The following is a 7,115-nucleotide window of genomic DNA, read 5'->3' as shown; positions in this document are numbered from 1 at the left end:
TCTAATTTTATTTTATTCTTTATACTTTGTTATTGTTCTGTCCTTTTGGCTTGTTCTCCCCCCCCCTTTTTTTTCTTTTTTCTGTTGTGGTTTTATTTTACCTTGTTGCAGTTGTTTCAATTATAGTTTTATTTTTCCTAATATATTTTTTATTTTTCTAATTTTATTTTGTTTTTTATTCTTTGATATTGTACTGTTCCTTTTTTCCTTTTTTCACCATGCCATGAGCTTGCGAGATCTTGGTTCCCAGGCTACAGGTCAGGCCGAGTTCCTGTGGTGGGAGCTCCAAGTCCAAACCACTGGACTAACAGAGAACCTCAGACCCCAGGGAATATTAATCAGAGTGAGGCCTCCTGGAGGTCCTCACCAACAGGCAACCTACCTGAAAAAGAATTCAGAGTGATAGTAAAGATGATCCAAAATCTCGGAAACAGAATGGAGAAACTACAAGAAACATTTAACAAGGATCTAGAAGAACAAAAGAGCAAACAAACAGTGATGAACAACACAATTGCTGAAATTAAAAATACTCTAGAAGGAATCAATAAATAGCAGAATAACTGAGGCAGAAGAATGGATAAGTGAGCTGGAAGATAAAATGGTGGAAATAATGTCCAGAGAGCAGAATAAAGAAAAAAGAATTGAGGACAGCCTCAGAGACTTCTGGGACAACATTAAACACACCAACATTTGAATTATAGGGGTCCCAGAAGATGAAGAGAAAAAGAACGGGGCTGAGAAAACATTTGAAGAGAATATAGTTGAAAACTTTCCTAACATGGGAAAGGAAATAGTCAATCAAGTTCAGAAGGCACAGAGAGTACCATAAAGGATAAACCCAGAGCATCACACCAAGACACGTATTAATGAAACTATCAAAAATTAAACACAAAGAAAAAATATTAAAAGCAGCAAGGAAAAAGCAACAAATAACATAGAAGGGAATCCCTGTAAGGTTAACAGCTGATTTTTCAACAGAAACTCTTCAAGCCAGAAGGGAGTGGCAGGACATATTAAAGTGATGAAAGGGAAAAACCTACAGCCAAGATTACTCTACCCAGCAAGGATCTCGTTCAGAGTCGATGGAGAAATTAAAGCCTTTACAGACAAGCAAAAGTTAAGAGAATTCAGCACCACCAAACCAGCTTTACAACAATGCTAAAGGAATTTCTCTGGGCAGAAAACACAAGAGGAGGAAAAGACCTACAAAAACAAACCCAAAACAATTAAGAAAATGGTAATAGGAACATACATATCGATAATTACCTTAAATGTAAATGAATTAAATGCTCCAACCAAAAGACACAGACTGCCTGAATGGATACAAAAACAAGACCCATACATATGCTGTCTACAAGAGACCCACTTCAGACCTAGGGACACATACAGCCTAAAGTGAGGGGATGGAAAAAGATATTCCATGCAAGTGGAAATCAAAGGAAAGCTGGAGTAGCAATCCTCATATGAGACAAAATAGACTTTAAAACAAAGACTATTATAAGAGACAAAGAAGGACACTACATAATGATCAAGGGATCAATCCAAGAAGAAGATATAACAATTGTAAATATTTATGCACCCAACATAGGAGCACCTCAATACATGGCAAATGCTAACAGCCATAAAAGGGGAAATTGACAGTAACAGAATCATAGTAGGGGACTTTAACACCCCACTTTCACCAATGGACAGATCATCCAAAATGAAAATAAATAAGGAAACACAAGCTTTAAATGATTAAACATTAAACAAGATGGACTTAATTGATATTTATAGGACATTCCATCCAAAAACAACAGAATACACTTTCTTCTCAAGTGCTCATGGAACATTCTCCAGGATAGACCATATTTGGGTCACAAATCAAGCCTAGGTAAGTTTAAGAAAATTGAAATCACATCAAGTATCTTTTCTGACCACAATGCTATGAGACTAGATATCAATTATAGGAAAAAAACTGTAAGAAATAAAGACACATGGAAGCTAAACAATACGCTACTAAATAACCAAGAGATCACTAAAGAAATCAAAGAGGAAATAAAAAATTACCTAGAAACAAATGACTGACAATGAAAACATAACAAGCCAAAACCTATGGGATGCAGCAAAAGCAGTTCTAAGAGGGGAAGTTTATAGCAATACAATCCTACCTCAAGAAACAAGAAACATCTCAAATAAACAAGTAACCTTACACCTAAAGCAATTAGAGAAAAAAGAACACCCCCCCCAAAGTTAGCAGACGGAAAGAAATCATAATGTTTAGATCAGAAATAAATGAAAGAGAAATGAAGGAAACAATAGCAAAGATCAATAAAGCTGAAAGCTGGTTCTTTGAGAAGATAAACAAAATTGATAAACCATTAGCCAGACTCATCATGAATAAAAGGGAGAAGACTCAAATCAACAGAATTAGAAAAGAAAAAGGAGAAGTAACAACTGACACTGCAGAAATACAAAGGATCATGAGAGATTACTACAAGCAACTATATGCCAATAAAATGGACAACCTGGAAGAATTGGACAAACTATTAGAAAAGCACAACCTTCTGAGACTGAACTAGGAAGAAATAGAAAATATAAACAGACCAATCACAAGCACTGAAATTGAAACTGTGATTAAATATCTTCCAACAGACAAAAGCCCAGGACCAGATGGCTTCACAGGCGAATTCTATGAAATATTTAGAGAAGAGATAACACCTATCCTTCTAAAACTCTTCCAAAGGGAAGAGGGAGAAACACTCCCAAACTCATTCTACGAGGCCACCATCATCCTGATACCAAAACCAGACAAAGATGTCCCCAAAAAAGAAAACTATAGGCCAATATCGCTGATGAACATAGATGCAAAAATCCTCAACAAAATACTAGCAAACAGAATCCAACAGCACATTAAAAGGATCATACAGTATGATCAAGTGGGGTTTATCCCAGGAAGGCAAGCATTCTTCAATATACACAAATCAATCAATGTGATACACCATATTAACAAATTGAAGGATAAAAACCATATGATAATCTCAAAAGATGCAGAAAAAGCTTTTGACAAAATTCAACATTGATTTATGATAAAAACTCTCCAGAAAGTAGGCATAGAGAGAACCTACTTCAACATAATAAAGGCCATACATGATAAACCCACAGCAAACATCATTCTCAATGGTGAAAAACTGAAACCATTTCCTCTAAGATCAGGAACAAGACAAGGTTGCCCATTCTCACCACTATTAACATAGTGTTGGAAGTTTTGGACACAGCAATCAGAGAAGAAAAAGAAATAAAAGGAATCCAAATCCAAAAAGAAGAAGTCAAACTGTCACTGTTTGCAGATGACATGATACTATACATAGAGAATCCTAAAGATGCTACTAGAAAACTACTAGAGTGAATGAATGAATTTGGTAAAGTAGCAGGATACAAAATTAATGCACAGAAATCTCTGGCATTCCTATACACTAATGATGAAAATCTGAAAGAGAAATTAAGGAAACACTCCCATTTACCATTGCCACAAAAAGAATATAATGCCTAGGAATAAACCTACCTAAGGAGACAAAAGATCTTTATGCAGAAAACTATAAGACACTGATGAAAGAAATTAAAGATGATACCAACAGATAGAGAGATATACCATGTTCTTGGATTGGAAGAATCAACATTGTAAAAATGACTATACTACCCAAAGCAATCTACAGATTCAATGCAATCCCTATCAGACTACCAATGGCATTTTTCACAGAACTAGAACAAAAAATTTCACGATTTATATGGAAACACAAACGACCCCAAATAGCCAAAGCAATCTTGAGAGAGAAAAACGGAGCTGGAGGAATCAGGCTCCCAGACTTCAGACTATACTACAAAGGTACAGTAGTCAAGACAGTAAGGTACTGGCACAAAAACAGAAATATAGATCAATGGAACAGGATAGAAAGCCCAGAGATAAACCCACGCGCATATGGTCACCTTATTTTTGATAAAGGAGGCAAGAGTATATAATGGAGGAAAGACAGCCTCTTCAGTAAGTGGTGCTGGGAAAAATGGACAGCTGCATGTAAAATAATGAAATTAAAACACTCAACACCATACACAAAAATAAACTCAAAATGGATTAAAGACCTAAATGTAAGGCCAGACACTATCAAACTCTTAGAGGAAAACATAGGCAGAACACTCTATGATATAAATCACAGCAAGATCCTTTTTGACCCACCTCCTAGAGAAATGGAAATTAAAAACAAAAATAAACAAATGGGACCTAATGAAACTTAAAAGCTTTTGCACAGCAAAGGAAAACATAAACAAGACGAAAAGACAGCACTCAGAATGGGAGAAAATATTTGCCAAGGAAGCAACTGACAAAGGATTAATCTCCAAAATATATAAGCAGCTCATGCAGCTCAATATGAAAAAAACAAACACCCAATCCAAAATGGGCAGAAGACCTAAACAGACATTTCTCCAAAGACATACAGATCGCCAACAAACCCATGAAAAGATGCTCAATGTCACTAATCATTAGAGAAATGCAGATCAAAACTACAATGAGGTATCACCTCACACCAGTCAGCATGGCCATCATCAAAAAATCTATAAACAGTAAATGCTGGAGAGGGTGTGGAGAAAAGGGAACCCTCTTGCACTGTTGGTGGGAATGTAAATTGATACAGCCACTATGGAGAACAGTATGGAGGTTTCTTAAGAAACTAAAAATAGAGCTACCATATGACCCAGCAATCCCACTACTGGGCATATACCCTAAGAAAACAATAATTCAAAAAGAGTCATGTACCACAATGTTCATTGCTGCACTATTTACAATAGCCAGGACATGGAAGCAACCTAAGTGTCCATCAACAGATGAATGGATAAAGAAGATGTGGCACAGATATACAATGGAATATTACTCAGCCATAAAAAGAAATGAAATTGAGTTATTTGTAGTGAGGTGGATGGACCCAGAGTCGGTCATACAGAGTGAAGTAAGTCTGAAAGAGAAAAACAAATACTGTATGCTAACACACATCTATGGAATCTAAAAAAAAAAAGGTTCTGATGAACATAGGGGCAGGACAAGAAAAAGACACAGGCATAGAGAATGGACCTGAGGACATGGGGAGGGGCAAGGGTAAGCTGGGACGAAGTGAGAGAGTAACATTTACATAAATACAGTACTAAATATAAAATAGATAGCTAGTGGGAAGCAGCTGTATAGCATAGGGAGATCAACTCAGTGCTTTGCGACCACCTAGAGGGGTGGGATAAGGAGGGTGGGAGGGAGATGCAAGAGGGAGGAGATATGGGGATATACGTATGCATATAGCTGATTCACTTTGTTATACAGCAGAAACTAACACAACATTGTAAAGCAATTATACTCCAATAAAGATGTTAAAGGAAAAAATATATAAAAATAAAAAGTAAAAATAAGAGTTTTCTGTTTCAGCTGGTGAAGCAAACTTATGGTTCTATGTACCATGCTTTGCTCTAAACCACACAGACAATAAACTTTTAAAATAGAAAAAATTTAACTGCAAAAACCAGAAATGAAACAGACATAAAATGATGAGCAGGGATGAAATCCTTGCATTTCTGAGCTGCCAAATCAGATGGTGGCATTGGTTCCCATTAGTTTGGCTGCTATGGGGTATCAAGAACAAAAGGTTCTCCATGAAAGATAGAGAATAAAAGCCAGGGTCATTGCTTAGAGCCAGGATCTGGGATGGGCCTGTCTTATTCATGGAAAAAGGTTAAAAAACCACCAAAAGATTCCTGAAGTTATACATTGTAGTATGTTTCAGACCTATGGAGGCTGGAAGGCACAGACTATGAACTAAACCTTATAGCTAACAGGCTCAAGGACGTCAACTGTACTATTTTGGATCAGAAGCCCAAATCACTATTACAAGACCTGACTCTAGAGCATATCTGGGTGGTCTAGGAGGTGAACATCAGTGGGGAGAGGAAGGAAAGAGAATTATATTTTTTAAAAAGTACTATTCAAAATAAAAAATTTAAGAAGACACTTGTGAAGATGAATTTGGGATTATACCCACAAAATGGGCAATAAATTATGGAAGAAATAAAACATGAGACTGAAATAAAACAAAACTAGTTAGATATATACAGACCCTACTAGAAATTTTAGAAACAAAACATAGTCATGTAATAAAACTTCAGTAGATGGTATAAAATTTAGTCTGGGAGCTATTGAAGAACAAATTAGTAAATTTGTATATAACTATGGGATTCATCAATAACAGAACAAAAAGTTACAAACCACCCCAAAACTTAGTGGCATGAAACAACCATTTTACTTTTCTCATGGACTCTGAGTCAGGGATTCAGTGAGGGCACAGTGAGGATGGGCTGTCTCTGATCTGTTTTCTGAGGCCTCACGTAGAAAGGCTCAAAGATGGGGTTGACATGGTAACTATGGGCTCGTATCATCTGGGGGTGATTTCCCTTACATCACTGACGTTGGCAGTCAACAAGAATACTTGCATGTGCCCTCTCTATATGGCCTGGGCTTCTTTGCAACATGGCGGCTGGGGTCCAAGAGCAAATGTCGCTTTCATTATACTTTTTTGACTTTGATCAAGCAGCCAGAGACCAGATTCAAGGTGAAGGGACATAGGTCCTACCTCTTGAATACAGGAGTGTCAAAAAATCTTGGACCGAAGTTTTAAACCAGCCACAGAAAACATAGAACATAGATTGAAAAAACCCTAATATATGTTCAATTAAAGACATAGAAAAAGAGAATAGAGGGAAAGGCAGAAAGAGAAAAGATATTACTGATTCTGGTTCTTGCCAAGATGGCAAATTAGCATGGGCTGCAAAAATCCTATTCCAAGATCATAGATCAAAACATTACGAACCTCTCAACAAAGAAAAGCCCAGGACCAGTTAGTTTAATGGATGAATTCCACCAAACATTTAAAGAATAATTAATACCAATCTTCCTTAAACTCTTTCAGAAAAATAGAGACCATCTTCAAACTTATTTTATGAGGCCAGCATCACCCTGTTACCAAAGCCAAGACACCACAAGAAAAGAAGACTGCAAGCCAATATCCCTGAAGAATATAGATGCAAATACCCTCAACAAAATA

The sequence above is a fragment of the Delphinus delphis genome, chromosome 3, assembly GCF_949987515.2.
Source record: "Delphinus delphis chromosome 3, mDelDel1.2, whole genome shotgun sequence".
NCBI lineage: Eukaryota > Metazoa > Chordata > Mammalia > Artiodactyla > Delphinidae > Delphinus > Delphinus delphis.
The sequence above is the reverse complement of the archived record's forward strand: the minus strand, read 5'-3'. Positions refer to the sequence as shown.